This window comes from Molossus molossus, unplaced genomic scaffold, assembly GCF_014108415.1.
Source record: "Molossus molossus isolate mMolMol1 unplaced genomic scaffold, mMolMol1.p scaffold_m16_p_14, whole genome shotgun sequence".
Lineage (NCBI taxonomy): Eukaryota > Metazoa > Chordata > Mammalia > Chiroptera > Molossidae > Molossus > Molossus molossus.
Genome location: NW_023425349.1, coordinates 75123621 through 75140677, shown reverse-complemented (window position 1 = coordinate 75140677; position 17057 = coordinate 75123621). Strand labels below are relative to the sequence as shown.

The window sequence follows — 17057 nt, the reverse complement described above, 5'->3', positions numbered from 1 at the left end:
TCATAGCTCATATCTAAAATTAATATATGTTCACAATTTATAAAGCTTAAAAGATAGTAACAGAGTCATCTTAAAACACGATTCAAAACAAATTTTCTTTATTTTGATATTCTTAGTACCTTTTTTCCAGTTCTACCAGTACTACATGTTTAATCATAATATTTCTATATTCTAACATACACTTGTTATATTATTAGATATTATTCATTAACATATTTACTTTACAATACATTTATTTTACAATAATATAAAAATAATACCTACATGTAGCTCTTGTTGGATTCTTGGTCATACTATTAGAATATTTTTAAATGACAAAATTAAATAAGTGGGGATGTTCAAACTGTATAATCCTATGAAGTTGAAACAGTGAGCCAGTGTCCCATTCTCTGCAGAGTAATTTTAAAGACAAAAATTAAACAATATGATAATTGAATTAGCTCAGGTGACTGTTTAGGGCATTGAAATAGAAATTCACTAAATGGTCCCTGTCAGGAAGCCAGGTTCTGTTTAATCTCATTATAATTATTTATTGTATTATGGTTTTCATTAATTTATATAATGGAGAAATATAAGCAAATTACTTTAAAGGGCTTTGCTAGTTGGGAATAAAGGTTCATTTTACGAGATTCTCTAGCAACTGTGGGAAAAAGTGTAATAGGGGAAAAGAAATGATTAATTAAATGAAAAAAAGAACATCCCATGGCTATAATACAGACAGGCAGTAAGTAAAGGAAATTGTTGATGCTCTTATATAAAAGTAATATTAGGCAATTCTAATTGGATAGGAGATTTACATCTGATATTTAATTCTAAGAAACTGGTAAAACAATTTCTGAGATTTTTGTTATTTTGCTCTATTACCTAATTTTCCCTATGTATTAAATCTCAAGATTTGTTTTTGTAAGTGAATGCTGTTCTCCTTATAAACTATAACCTCCAGGGCTACTAATCTGCCCTCTCTCTAAATCTAAATTGTCATTTTTTTCTTTTAATTTTCACCTGAGGATATTTTTCCATTGATTTTTAGTTAGAGTGGGAGGGAGGGAGGGAGAGGGACAGAGAGAGAGAGACATAGATGTGAGAGAGACACATTGACCAGTTGCCTCCCTCACCACCCCAACTAGGGCTGGGATCAAACTGCAATCAAGGTATGTGCCCTTGACCAGAATCAAATCAGGGACTCTAGTCCATGGGCCAATGCTCTAACCACTGAGCAGACGTCCAGGGCAAGCTAAGTTGTCTTTTAAGAGGTCACTAGTCTTGCCCTGGGCAGTTTGGCTCAGCAGTTGGAGCTTCGGCCTGCAGACCAAAGAGTCCAGGTTCGGGTCCTGCTAGGGGCACATAACAACAACAAAAAAGAGGTCACTGGTCTTGACCCCTTAGTATTTCTTACCTGCTCCTACCTAGGGACTATAGGGCTGGTTTAGTCAGAGTGACTTGTTAAAGGGAATCGGCTAGTTTGTGGAAGAAATAATACTAAAACTCATGTCTCCTTTCTCCAAGCCTAGAAAGCTTAGCTCAGTGCCACAGTGTGTCCTTTCCTGGTCGTGTTTGAAAGCCCCTGACCATCACAGGCACAAAGATGGCTTAGAGACATCCACAGCTGTGCCAAATTCAGCCTGATAGGCTTGGGTTCCTGGTTTTGCTTCCTCAGAGCTTTTGGGGCTTTGTGGCTCAAAAGTATCATTTGCTCAGAACCATACCACTTTTTGGCCATAAAACACTCATTAGTGTCAGTGTGAAGCCCTCTTCTGTACCTGTCAGTCTGCCTCCTTCTCTATTTATCCCCTGACCTTGCCACCTCATTCTAAGGAGTCTTGGCGTTTTAGACAAAAAGCTCCTTAACCCTCCTTCCATTCTGATCCGGATTCCTATATCTTGGAGTCTCTCCCTGCTCGGCATATCCAAAATTCACACTTGTCAATATCCTCATCCAGTACTTTTGTGTCAAGACTTTTCTCCGCTGGCTTTCAAATCATGAAGTGACTCCACTGTACCCACGAAACCTGACAGCCTGTGGCTTTCCAGTCCTTTTCTCCACTAAAGTGGACCTGGTCTCCACCAAAGTTTTGTACTTTTCTTTTTTTTTGGTGGTACGTGTTCCTAGCTCTGAACCCGGGGCTCTCTGGTCCGCCGGCCAACGCTCAACCACTGAGCCAAACTGGCCAGGGCAAGTTTTGCCCTTTTCACGCCTGAACCTCATTTCATTTGTTCTGAACACACACACACACACACACACACACACACACACACCACACATGCACACACACACCCCAATAGAATAGACATATAAATGTCTTTCCAAACTAGGGATTAAAACACCATAATATATATTAATATTTTCCTCTTTTATAAAAACCTTGTAAAGAGAATCAAATTATCATGTATCCTTTAGATATGACTCAGATGGAGACATGCCTCTCTTTTAGTATTCATTCTGCATCTAGGAAATATTAGTATTCTAGAAAACATCAGTGCGCCACGAGTTAAATAATGAGCACTGACAGAAAAGTAAGGCTTTTCTTTTTATTGTCTGCACAAAGAATCTAGAAATATCAGCCAGAGAAAAAAGAAACTTCACAGTAAATTGTGTCAAAATAATTCAAGGAAATGTCTATTTGTTACTCAAACAGCTTAAACAGTCTGTAACACCATTCATTTATATTACATCTTCCAAGTCATGTTTACAAAACCTGACATTTTAAACTACCATATCCTCTAATATTTTATACCAGAATGACAGTGACCAAAGGAACAGAACATTATTTGTATTAAACATTACTCTCAGCCTTAAAATGTACATCAATATACTAATTCAGAGAAATAGATTTTTCATTTAGTCACATCAACAAGAAGGGTTAAAGGGGTGGGGGTAAAATGGCAATAAAGAACAGCTCTGGTGCCCAGTTGCTGTGGCTCAGTGGTTGAGCGTCGACCCATGCGCCAAGAGGTCACTGGTTTGATTTCCAGTCAGGGCACATGCCCAGGTTGTGGGCCTAATCCCCAGTGAGGGGCATGGAGGAGGTGGCCAGGCAATGTTCTTATCCATATTTCTATATCTATCTCCCTCTCTCTCTAAAATCAATAAAGAAAAACAATTTTTTAAAAAAACAGCTCTGGCTATTCTACCCTCACTTGAGGATATTTTTCTATTTATCTTCAGATAGAATAGGAGAGAGGGAGAGAAAGAAACATCGACACACTGACTGGTTGCCTCCCACATGACCCTGACTAGGGTCAGGGACCAACTGCAACTGAGGTATATGCTGCCCTTGACCTGAATCGAACCGGTGACTCATTGGTCCACAGCCGATGCTCTAACCGCTGAGCCAAACAGGCCAGAATTTTTTTTTTTTGACATCTGTTTTTTTCTTGATGCTACTTATACTTCCTCATACAAGTCTGGCAGTCACATGACTGGCCTTGACTTTGGGCAGGTCAATCTTATCAAATATAAGATACATTTTGGATACAGAGGGATGCCTACAGAATTTTAAAATAAAAACATTGTCTGTTTTTCCATTGTAACCTATGAATTTAAACATCCAAAAGTTAAAGTTCACTCTTTTATCAGTTTTCTTTTCTTCCGTTCCACTCACTCATCAAAAGTCCGTATCTGTAGCTGCAGCTATATTAATCCATAACAAAGTAAACCCAGGAGGGCACTGCAAAACTATAAGCCATAAGCAAGTTCTAGTATTCTTTTGAAATTATATGTTTTGCAAAGTCAAGTGAACATTATGTCTATTTGGTTTCATTCAAAACAAACAAAAAAAAACTATTATAAAAAGTATATTCTCTTGTGTCCTTTATACGGTCCACTTCTATATTCCTCTGGATATTTATTTTGATATATTTTTCAAGCAAAGACAACCAAGGAAATAGAAAACTAGAGCAGAAAATACTGTTAGCCTATGTAAATGAACTCAATGTAATAGCCTATAAAAATATATGTGGAGTTAGGGAATGAGCCTGGGGAGAGGTGAGTGATAAGGAAATTGAAACTGATTTCATTCAAGGTGAGTGATAAGGAGATTGAAACTGATATCATTCAAGGCCATAAAGGAATAGTAACTTAAAAAATCTTGCCTTGAGTTAACACACAATTGTAAATAAGAAGTGTGTGTGTGTGTGTGTACACACACATATTTCAATAATAAAAGTGTCTTCTTGCATAAAGTCAAATCTTTTAATTTGATTAGACACTGATGGTATATATTTGACTCAACTTGATTTCAGCAAGTATCTATCTAACTGAATTATAACCTGTACTTAACATCAAATGCTAAAATTGTGAGCCTAACTAAAGTAATGGTCATAATGAATGCCAAAGAGAAAAGCATATTGTAGAAAGACTGATATTCTGGAAACCTGTTTTCTAATCCTATTCATCTTACAAATGTTACCTAAATTCCTAATGCCTCTGTTATATCCATGAAAATGAGATATCATTTATGTCTTTCCTTATCTCCTGGGTTACAATGATAAATATGTAAAAGTGCATTGAGCTTTCTCTGATAAAAGGTACTATAAAAATCTAAAGTGTTTTTATTATTATATCAATCAAACGGGATCTTAGACCAAGTTGCTTTTTGAAGACCCACAACTTTTTATGGGTGAATCATGAAATTGTATTGGGAAATATACTGAAGCTGCATAACAGGGCAGACAGAAAATTTTATGCCATTGGGGGCTTTTCAAACTTGGTTACAATCAGAAATGTGAGAAGATACTTATCATAAGATTTATCAGGTAGGATGTTAACGAGAGCAAATGAAAATATTTAAGAGAGCATATGAAAGCACAAATTCTAATTCTGGCTTCATCAAATAAATGTGCTAAGTCATCATTTTGGTTCTCATAATCATAGTTACCATGTAAGTACTGCTTCCTCTATACCAGGAAGTTTGATTATTTTATACTCACAATTACATTTAACCTTATAGTAATTCTAAATTAAGCATTATCAGCATTTTCTAGATCAGGAAATCAAGCCTTATAAGAGTTAAAGTAATTTGTCGAAGGTCCCACAGTGATGGAGACACAGTGATATGTCTGATGTAAAAACCCAAGCTTCTAACAATTTGCAAAACTGTAGCTCCTAGTAGAGTCGTACTGCAGTTTCTATTTAAAGGACTAATTTTTGACAAGCTATACTATTTAAAAAACTTGTAAAGAGATATTGTATAACACTTTAGAAAGATAAATAAAATCCAGACACATTGTGAAAATGTTTTATACAACACATTAATTTAAGTTGAATCTCCCACATTTTCCTTTTACTAGGATTGCCTAAAAAAGTAATCTGATTTCCTTTAGGGAGTTAGTCTCTAGCCTAATTGTGTTATTCTGGCACATGATAGGCACTCAAAAGATGCTTGAATCAAACTGAAATGGATCTTCTGTCAAAGATCAAGAATGAGTATTTAGTAATAGGAGCTGATTATATATCCTTAATTTGACCTTCACTTGAAGATAAATGTTATATCTGCAAGGACACAATGGGTAGTCTGATTTTTTTTTTTTTTTTGTAATAGAATTATAATCAATTTTAAACAAAAATATTACAACTATTAGATATTTCAAAGCTTCCAATATTTTTGCCCTTATACATCGTAGAGAAACTGTTTGCCTTAACAATCTACTATCCCATTTCCAAAAAGGAATTAATAATGTGGAATCGTTTTAAAAATAAAATTTGCATTTTTGGATTTTTAATTTTCATCATTCATAATGAATTGCTATGCCTTTAGAAATCAAATATGTCATTTGTGATAAAAATTATTCAGGAGTGATATTTTAGAATAAATTCATGCTAAAATATTTTTCTTTTCAATAATGAAATTTATATTTTTAAAATTATCTTTTAGTTTTGAGATGTTATAATTTAAATTTATAAAATTCTTTTCACAATCACACCTAGTAAAAGTGCATCTTTTAACCCTTATGCAAATTCTCTTTTTTAAAATGTTCTACCTATTTTGATAAAGAACAGTTTAAGCTGTGCATTGCATGCAGATTTTCAATTTAATTAAGGAAAACAAAAATCATAGCTTAAGAGACTCATTACATCTGACAATTCAAATGTGTTTGAATATTTGTAACAAACAGAAAAATATCTGATTATCTGAAGATAATGGTATAATGAAGCTTAAAAGGCTATAATTCACTAAAAGAATACTTCTTCAAATGCTTATATAGTAGCCATTATTTAAACCAATATGAAAAATTATGGAAAGTGATGGTATCAAAGGGAAAAGTTAACTTACATAAAAATAAATTTCTTGTTAAAGAATATATACAGCATTCATTCATCCATACACTTGAATTAAAAACAAACAATACTGTTCTTTGTGTTACAATAATGAGGGATTTTTGCATAAAGTATTCAACATAAATGTGTTTGAGATGTCATGACTTATATTTGTTTACCTCCCTATGAGTAATCAGATGACAACTTCAAAGTTTAAACAAATTGTTTTTTAGTAAATTGCTATAGTTTAATAACTACTGAAACATAGACTACCATCTTAAATTTTTTCTCACGACTTTTCCTGACAAGTTCATTTTTAATTCTTCCTCATTCCACTGTGATTTGAGCAGCCTTTATATTGTCAATTAAGTGCACTCTGACTTCGATCAAAGTTTTGGGGTTAAAGTAAAAACTGATTGATTTTCTAAAGCTGCATTAACTATGTGTTATCATCTGAAGGTATCTTTTTAGAAATGTTGCTAAAACTTAAAATATAAATGCTGTTGTGGAAAATGAAATGCATCCTCTCAGACATATGCACTTTTATAAATGCACTCTTATGAATTCACAATCTACTCAACTACACAAAGAACAAGGTACAGTGCAAAGTTCATTAGTGAATCAAGACAAGAAGGTCACGGCTATATTCTGATCATTGTACACTTAAAACATTTTGTGAAACATTTATTTAAATGATGCATTGAATTTCATGCCTCATGCTAATAAAAGCAGTCAGAAGAGTGTAATATAAAGTGTGCTATAACACTCAGGTGGTGTCCTGGAATTTTTTATTTCCTGAATTAGCCCATAGTAATTACCTGGGTAAAGGGGGAGAATGATATATATATATATATATATATATATATTCATTCCTGTAAGTAATTAAGTAGATCCTTTTCTGTGGTTAACAACTTCAACTTCTTAGGCTATTCTAAAATCTCTCTGAAATCTCTTTGGTGGCTCTATCACTTCAACAACAACAAAAAAGTCAAGTTAACCTCAAGTTGATGGTAACTCCTTGGTATCTGGTTGATCTGATTTTCTTACAACAAAAGGAAAACTTTAGAGTCCATTTGGAATCTGTTTCTAATACTGTAGTCAGAGAGCTTCCTCTGGCCCATGCTCTGATAAAGACAGAATTCTATTTTCTATCCAATTGGTTTAAATTGTTCCTTAATCTCTATTACACCAAACTTTACACACTTTATACTTTTAAATTTTTTTATACATCACAGCTGTGACTAGGAATCATCACCAAAATGCTGTGTCCCTTTGCTGCTGCTCCTCACAGCTTCCCCTCCCCAAGTAATTTTTAAAACCAGCGGGCTTTTTCTCTCATTTCTCTACTCCCCCATTAAAAAAAATATCCCATTCCAGGCGCCCCCTCTCTGCCTGCCGAAAGCATTTTAATGACAGTTTACTTTAGCGGTCTATCAGCAGACTGCTGCCTCTGCCACCTGAATTTCAATTTCTTAATTTACAGCCCAGATAAAACAGAATGGAGCAGGATCTGGACTGCTCTCTACATTGGGTTGGCCTTATCAAGCGTGAAGTTTGGCGCACTGCAAACCTATTCAAGTGATTATCTGTTGAGGACCTCTCGAGCCATCTCCATCTCTGCAGCGGGCTGATAAGACAGCTGTTTCTCTAGCCGCTGTGTCTCCGCGGGCCTCAGTCTTCTTCTGATACAAACTCCGCCTTTGTCACCGTGCCCCGGTGCGGTCACTTGGTCTATGGGGCAAGGGTTTGATCTAAACACACGTGGGGGGAGGGGGTAAGTGTGAGTGTGTGAGAGCAGAGGAGGAAGGAAAAAGGAGGGGAGGAGGGAAAGGTTAGAGACCTGAGGGATGTGGGGGCAGGGCTGCTTGCCGAGCGCAGTTGATAGCTCTGATTGACTGGTTTCGCAACCCGGTTTTATTATTTCAAATTAGACGTGCATCGCACACAAGTGGAAACATAAATCTTCAATATAAGAAAGAGCCTCCGAGCATCGGAAGCAGAAAAACCGTTTCTTCCCAGGTCCGGGTAAAGGGGCCAGCAAAATGACTGATTGCCACAAGCTGAGACAGATGGTTTCCTTTAAGTTTGGAAACTGCTATTTTTAATTACTTGTATTAATTTTACATGAGATGTATGGGCTTCAGGAGGAAGCTGTTAGCATCCCTGAAAGAAACGGACACAAAGCTCTGATTTGTCCTTTCTCACCTCCAGCTTTTCTTACCTCACCTGGTCGCCTACACCTCCTTTTGTATGCTCAGGAAAGACCTGATTTTTTCCGGCTAAAAGTTACTACGGAGTAAAAGCGGGGAGGAAAAAATATCTGAAGGCGTGTTTAGGATCTTTTACATAAACAATCGTCGATCCGACGCTGTAAATATATTTTCTGAGACACTCTGGGGCACGTGCAACAGATCTTAGTCTGAATATCAGCAGGCAAATCACCTAAAGGAGAATGAACCTCATACACATTTTGCCCGGAAAAAAAAAGGTGTGTGGGGGGGGCGGGGGGTATTGAGGGGCAGTCTAGTCTGGTCTCAGGATTTACCGCGTCACTAGATTACATTTATTTTTTTTAACATTTAAATAAACAATTCACGTGTCTTGAAGTGTAAACGGTAATCTCAGGATTTAGGGGGAATTCTCTCTGAGTCTGCTCTTTTTAGTCTTTTCTCTCAGACAGGAGTTTAAAGACAAAATGTAAAGAGAAAGTAAAGTATGTGTGTGTTCCTGCCCATTGCCGCCCCTGGCACTGTCCCGAATGGAAAGTGTTTCCAATATAAAGGGTCTTTTACAAAATTGTGTCAGAGGTCACTCACCTTAGGATAAAAGGCTTTGCCCTTTGCCAGGAGGTGGTGGGAGCCGGGAGAAGAATTGGGGGAGGGGAGCAAGGGTGAGCGGGTTGGCGTTTTGTTGAGATTCTCGCTGGGAATTTCCAGGACTTCAGCAGACTTTTGGATGATTATATGGAATTGCATTTATTTTGCCTGACCACTTTGATGACAAGCAGACACACCAGGGCATGGGAGGGTATGAAAATAGGACACTGGCGCAGCGGGTTCAGGGCTCTTACCTTCCTGGAGGTTTGTCACGATGGGTCCTAGCAAAAGCCAACTTAATTCAAAATAAACATGTTTCTGTGGAGTAGAACAGCCTCCTCCTTAAAGTCTGTGGAATGAAATGTTCCAAGAATTGCAGTTTCCGCATCTCCAGGGAGGGACAGAAAACACTGTAAGACTTTGCAAACCTTTGTTCAGGGGCGGCTAGTCTCTGTCCATGGTACTAACTCCTGGCTTATTCTCTTGCCGGGTTGCCACGTTCTAAACTCATATTGCTGTCAATTTTCTCGATAACTTTTTCTGTTTTCTAAACTGTAGAAGGAAAGTTGACATACTTCTTTAAGAATAATAAGTAAAAATGTAATTATCAAGCTATGTAACATCTATATCTCTCACACAGGCATTAAACTGTCACATTTCCAACGTTATATAAGCCACAGACCCCCCCCCCCCCAACAGCCCAACAGACTAACAGAATATTTCTATTTATCTAAGAGAATATCATGTTTGAAACTGTTACCCTCAGTCAAGCATTGTAAATTCATTTAAATAGCTTCTGTTTATTTGCTTTATTTAAAAAGTTACAATGGTGGTTTACAGTGCCCTTTATCATAAAATGCTAAAATCACCCCCCCCCCCAGCACACATCCACATTATTGTAAGGGGGTTATTTATTTTAAAAGACATTACCCACAATACCTTATGAGTACTTCTGTGAATGACTTTTCTTTTATAAAGAAACTTTGTAAAATAATTGAATTTATACATTTTTGGCATTCTTTTGGCAACTTTCTCCACATCAAACTTTTACTCCAAGCTCTCAGTGACTCTCTAGATATCTCCCTTCTCTGCTGCAGTTTAAAAGTATGCCAAAGGCTTTAAAGATATATCAGAACTAACATGACAGTCATAACTAGATGTCTTTTAAATGCTTTTCTAATGCAAGTTATGATGCTGTGCATAATTCTTTACATAACTATGAATGAGGAGGGGTTGATTACAATGGCTTAATGTGGAGTATGATGTTTATACATAGTCTTTATTAATTGCAAAATAGAATATTAATAGTTCAGGCTATGCCAACATGAATTTCAAAGTGAAATCTACATCCAGATAGCATTTGTTTTAAAGTGGCTGTATTCGGTTTTTATTTTTAAAAGCTTAAAGAAACACATGTTACTTATGGCAAATCTATCCATTTAAAAGTTTTTAAATTTAAAAAACTATGTTTTATTGAGTAAGCAAACCAGAAATTTAAGATATTTTCAATTTCTTAAACAATTTAACTCTATTTTTTCTACAAATAAACAAGCAAAAAACTAACCCCCCCCAAACAAACACAACATATTGAAAATGACATTTTGAAAAATATTTGCTCTTCTGCCCAAAGTGATAAAAGTATAGACACTGAATCTACAGAATTTAGCATTTTAAAAGTTTTGTTTTATGCATTTGAAAGGACAAGTTTACCATTTTTCATGTAATTTCTTTAACTACATAACACACATGCTAGATTTTCATCACTCCACACCACACCACACCCAGCTTTCCATACCCACCCTCTCCCAATCCTTTAGGAAAATATATCACTGTGATCTACAAAATATTTCTTATAGATAGAAATAGGCACAAAATAATAAAACTAAGTATTAGTTTCCACTGGTTAGAACACACTTATGTAACTGTAAGTTAATGGTAAAGATTTTCTTCAAAATGCTTAGAATATTGCACAAAAATTGCAACTAATTCAATATTAAATTAAAAGCATGTAAACAAAGAGAAAAGACAAGTCACTTCTTAGATAAGTCTGAAAAAACAGTATTATACTTTTAAACAAATTATATTTATCTGTACTGAGCTGGGGGTGAGAGAACGGGTTGTTAGAGGATGACAACAAACCCAATCTTCCAACGGTTTATTCATGCAGTGATTATTTTAGGCAAGGTGCAGTCTTTCTTTTCCCTTCATGTGTCCTTCCCTCAGTCCACTGACTCCATTTCTTCAAACTGCTTTTCTTCTCATGAGTTTCACCCAGGTATAGAGGATAGTTTAAGTTAAAATTAGGAACACAAGCCTGATGCTATATAAAAAGTGGGGGCAGGGATTAAAGCATGATAATAAGTGCTAATTATAAGACAACGTAGATTCAGGCCTTCTTTTCCAACCTCCAGTTATTATCATGAGTAATACAACTCAGACATACCATAGAGCCTCTGTGGGAGATAAACAGCTCTTCTGTTCTTTGCCATTAATCATTTATTAAAACTCAAGGACACTCAAGAAACTGTGATTTACTTCACACCTCACTTTCTAGTCATTTTGCTTTGTGACTATCTGTCTGTCCCTCCATCCCATTCCTCCCTCCTGCAATCTCTTAACTCTTACCTGTGACTCCTCTTTTCAACGTTCTCAAAGATAGTGACTAGTAGTAAATAAACAGGTAAAGGAATTCCTGTTAGAAAGGCTTGAGCTTCCAGAGATGATATGGACTGTAAGTACTGTGTAGGAAGTTGGAGCTATCTTACAAGATTGAAAGGAGAAATCCAAGCTGGAGAAGAACCTAGCTCAAGTGAATATTGTCTTTACTTGTACATCCGATCTATCTGAGGACCACATTTTCACTTGGAAGAAGAAATAAAAATCATGAATAAAACTGTCTTTCAGCCTCCTGAATGTTATTAAAATATGGGGTTTAATAAAGTAGTCTTCATCTATAAAGCAGAAGTGATGAAAGCACTTGGTCTCCTGGTTAAACTTTCCAAATCCACAGAGGAATAACCCAGATAAAGGCTTGAGTATCTTTACTGTCAGCAGTACATGTATGGTCCAAGAAGTGTACCGCCAGCAAACGAAGAGGAGTGCCTTGTTCTAATTTTATATGCTGCTGCTCTTTTTTGAGAGTAATCATACACCCCAAAGTGAAGGACCTTAGCTCAGTACCTGTTTTCCTGGACAGGATGTTTATCGTACACTTTCCTATTCTAATATGAAGTGAAAGCTAATTCAAATCGTGTAGCTTTATTTAAAAGCACTTCTGACTTCATCCTTATTCTAAAAGGATGCTTTAAAAAATAATAAACGAGAGCTGTAATATGCATATCTTAAAAGAGAGAAAGACATAAAATTAACTAATATCTAATACAGAATATTGGAACACAAATCGAAAAAAGCATGCGGGCAAGTAATGGATGTACCCTCATCCCTTTCACTCAGATCAAAGAGAGGTAGCTCTCAATGACTCATACATACCGGACAGAGTTTAATGCTCTAAAGAAACGTGCCATAGAAGAGGCAGTGATGGCAAAGGAAACGAGTCTTTCGGAAGCAGAAAGATTTAGGAGGAAAGGAGATCGTGCCATATCACAAACTCTGATAGTACAGTTTCAACCCTTCCACGTTGCTCTCTCCCCATCTCTTTTTGCTTCTTGTATTTCTCTTCGCCGCCAGTGTTAAGTGTGTACCGCCCCGCACAACTTACCTTGAAACGGGACTCCATTGAGCTCTGGAGAGTGACAAAAGCTCAAAACCAATCACATTACAGGGCCTCGCCTGGGCAGCCTCAATGGAAGCGGCTAGACCAATCAGAATCCTGGAGAGATGAGCAAGTTGCGTTGTGGCGCGACTCGGCGTATACTTCCGCGCGTGCTGCCCGGGATAGGAGCCTGGCAGAGCAGCTGCACACACGGCAGTGCGGAGGCAGAGAAGGGGTTGGTGATACGGTGCTATAAATCTGTGGTCCAGTCCACCTCCCTTTTAAGACGTCCTCCCCCGTTATTTCTGTTCTCAGTTAGAGATGCAGCAGCTTACTCCTGTAGCGACCTACTAAAAAGCAACAAGGAGAAAGACATCGTCTTTTTGAAAAAAACGTTCTTTCGTCTCTTTTCTTTGTTCCTTCGTTTGTTTTTCTTGCCCCTTTTTGTTTAGTTGAACGGTAATAGGAGGGTAGTCTCTCCGTCTTTTTAAACTCTCTTTTTTAAGTTTCCCCTCCCCTTTCATATTTTTTTTTTTTTTTTTACGCCATTTCTTTTAGCGTTGGACTTTGGGGTCGAAAGCATTTCTTTTGATTTTCTTCTTTTAAGCCGAGCACAGTTTTAGGTTTCGTGCTGTCTTAAGAGAACTATCCAGCAGCTTCTTGCTCATCCTTATTGGGAGAACGGCACCGTTACTTTAAAAACACACATACACAAAAACCTTAAGGGAGAAAGGTAAGTTTCGGTTTGGTTTCTTTAATCATTAGTTTCAGCGATGCGCTGGCAAACCCAGAAAACCTGTAAGTGAGCGGAATACAGAATATGAAGTTAATTGCACATGTTTGTCTCATTTTAAAGCTACTGCTCTGCTTTTTAATTCTAGAGAGCTAGCTAGATTCAAAAGAAGGTGGACGCATGCTTGACGTACTGAATATTTGCAAATGTCAATGGCAGAAACTTAAGTGGTAAATGTGGCCAGGGTAGAGCAGGGGTACAATGGAAATTTAAATGTTGAGTGAGCTTCGGGATTGAGTTTGGAAGTTCACTTCTTGGGAAGTGAGGTATAACTTGGGTTTTGGGGAATGCATGCCTCTACTTTCACAAAGCAACCGAAGAGACTGGAGAGGCTTAAGTGCCTTTAAGGATCATTAGAAGCCTGGACTTGCAGATTAGACCAGCGAAAGTCCCAAACTTAATTGCATTAACCAGATAGCATGTGCTGGAGAGATGGGATTACCAAATGGAATATAGATGCTGTACTAGGCAGCGAGTTGTAGTTGACTGATAAAGTACATGCCGCCTTAGGGCTGGGACTGGGCTGGGGCTCCGGTGGGTAGAAGCTGTCAAAACTCCTCATTGCTAGGTGTGCGGGTTCTAATTCATGGGCGCCAATTACCGTGATTCAGTTTTAAAAGAAGATAGCTAATTTAGGGCCGAATTCTTAAGCCTGTGCCGGATATGAGATTCCCTTTGTTCAGAAAAGAGTAAATAAGATCCTTGGAGCTGTGTCTGTGGAGTGACGGCTGCCTGGGAGCCTCGCAGTGGTGGGCGCTGGGAAGTGTATTCCAAGCCCTGTCCTTGGTCCTACGCGGCTGACTTTGCCTTTGGGGCGAGGGGAAACCCCTTTGCAGCCGCGATGCTTAACAGCCACCCAGGAGCCAGCTCACTAGGTAGCTCTCATCCCCTTCCTTACCCCTCGCCCTCCGCCCTTTCTCGAATAGCTATTGTTAAACTGACGCCGGGAGAAAGATGGTTGGGGATGAGACGTTGGGAAGACACATGCTTCATTTTAACTTTTGTGATTTCCCAGGGTTTAAGAGAAACCAGCTGGCTCTCTACTAGGAAAGAGAATCCGGGGTAGATGTGGGAAAGGGGGAGGATGTTTGCAGGGCGGGGAGGGCGGATGGGGTGGTGGTGGCAGTGAATGAGGTGCTGCCTTTACCTGAGAGAAGTTTAAATTATTGGCAGGAGCGAGTGTGGGTAAATGTGTGCGTGAGAGAGCCCGGTGGTGCTTGAGAGGAAGAGGATGGGGAAAAGGGAAAAGGTACAAAGCCGGCTGGGGTTATTTATTTATTTATCTATCTATTTTTGCTGCCCTCCACCCCACCCAACCTCCGGGGTCGAAAAGCCAATGCATGGCCAGCCTACTCCAGACTCTAGTCTGCCATCTCCGGGGCGGTGGGGGCTGGGGATGTCAAGGTGGCAGTGCCCACCTCGGGAGCTCCGCGGTGAACGGGACCTCGCGTGGCCATTGTTGCTTAATTTATGCCCAGCACGTTGCTACGTACCCACCTATTTCACGTCTGTAAAGAATTGACATGAGTGCTACACAACTGTGGCAAATTGGAGGTTGGATATGTTCCCCGTTTTCCATTTTCAAGTACGGATTAGCGAAACTGATGTAGAGACTGGGTATTTTCTCTGGTAATTACCAGCTGGCTGTATTGTGGGAGAGTGAGAAAAACAGTCAATCACTTAGTATTTACTCTTAACATTGCTGTGCTAGGATGGATGTCTCTGTACCGTCTCCCCCCAAATGCACAGGTTCTCTCCCATCCCCTACTCATGTACAAACAAACACTTCTGTTGGTTAAGATTCTAAATCTCACCCTTTCCCACACTCCTATTTATTATACTTATCTTTTACATGTTGGAGTAGGAAGGAGATGGAGGTGGTTAATTTTTTAGGCCTACACTGCAATCTAAAAAGTGGGTTTAGGATGGGGGAGGGTACAGAGCAGACAATAGTAACCAAAGGAATTATTTTCCTAATTGGAGATCTGTTTTTAAAAGTCAGGAAAATGGTGTACCTGTTTGGGGAATGGAATGATTGGCAATCTGTTTGGTCTCATAAGACTTCCTTGGTAAAATGGCTTCTTAAATGGGACATCCAAAATATTTCTCAGCATCTGAACAAATAAGTCTGCAAAACCCGAAAATGTTGAGTATTTAAAAGTTGCCTTTTGGGGGATTTTAAACAATTTAACCTTCTCTTTTAGTTATTGCTGTCATTCCCTGAGTCTGTCTTACACCTGGCACTCCTGGACTCCCCTTCTCTCTTTTAACCAAGTGTGTGGGCACCCACTTTATAAAGCTAACCTGTTCTGGAGTTCTCCAGGAGAACACAACATTTGCAGGTAGAAGTGTTTTGGAAGACTTTTAAAACACAGAGACGCTTCCCATAACTTCAGGAAGTCAGTTTTCGGAAGTAGGGTGTAGGGTATTCTAAGAGGTTTAGGATTGGACTGGGGAATTTGGTAGGCCCATTTTTGGCTAACATTTGGAAACATGCATTTTTAGCAATTCTGCTTGCCTGGTATGGTAATATTATAATTAACTTTTTAGAGGGAGGTCAAAGAGGCGCAGGCCCTTTGAGTACTTTTCCCAGGAACCCCTACAAAGTCAATTAAGGTCATTTAATTGCAAATCGGATTTGTGGTGACAATAAAAATGCTGATATACAATCAATTAACTATTTCCGATGTCCCCAGTCCGGGTCTCCTAAACTGAAGAATGGTCTGTTTCAATCTGGTTGGTGGTTGAACCCCCTATTTAACCATGCTTTTGATTTGAGAAAGGGTCAAGTTAGCTTTCCCAGCCCCCGCCCTGGTTTAAAGGAGTGCCCCCCCGCTTCATCCCCAGCTCCGCCCGTCGCGTGGGGGCGGGGAGCGCTGGGCGCCCTTAGCAGACCTTGCTGCATCAAACCCGCATCATGCCCTTGAAGCTGTAACCTCGGTCACGTTCTTGCGGCGACTCAGTCGCCCACTGCTCAGTTCCTCTCTTACCTCCTGCGTTTTCAGGTAGGTATGACAGGTGATATTTTTAAATGTAGTTTTTTTTTTAGGGGGCGGGTTAGAACGGAAGCCTTTGCAATAAAAACAAAGAACCCAAACCACCCAACATGACAGGTGCTCTAGTAATTAAGCGGCAGAGCAGGTGTAAAAACGTGCTCCCGCCGCGTGGCTCGGATCCGTTTTAACTCCCAGTCATTGGGCTGGGTCTGAGGACCTGAACAGGTTTTTCTGGGGAAAAGCGATTGACCTGGGCTTGGGGGCGGGCCAAGGCAAGGCGGTGATGGGCCGCCTCCTCAGCGAAGAGTTGACCATTTCGGGGCTTCTGTGGGGGTGTTGAAAGGATGCAGCGAATGGCAGGCTTATAGTTGAGTGCTGGATTTTCTGTTTTGCGTTCGAAGCAGTATAGCACCCCACACAGGGATTCGGAGCTTATTTGAACGTCAGATTACATCTAAAGACGCAGAGATGGGCAGCCAGGATT

General features: G+C 38.9%; 1 protein-coding gene across 22 annotated transcripts in view; it reads left to right on the top strand.

Moving 5' to 3' along the window:
- ELAVL2 (ELAV like RNA binding protein 2) overlaps positions 1-17057 on the top strand; it is a 159285-nt gene that overhangs the window by 10109 nt on the left and 132119 nt on the right. For 10 of the 22 annotated variants that reach the window (XM_036260477.1, XM_036260474.1, XM_036260481.1 and 7 more), the window contains exon 1: positions 13068-13517. The exons of 7 other annotated variants lie outside the window; for them this stretch is intronic. The gene's annotated coding sequence lies outside the window, so the exon portion shown is untranslated. Of the gene's footprint in view, positions 1-13067; positions 13518-16230; positions 16583-17057 lie in introns of those variants that run through there. 5 more of the 22 variants (XM_036260480.1, XM_036260476.1, XM_036260472.1 and 2 more) reach the window with 1 other exon arrangement.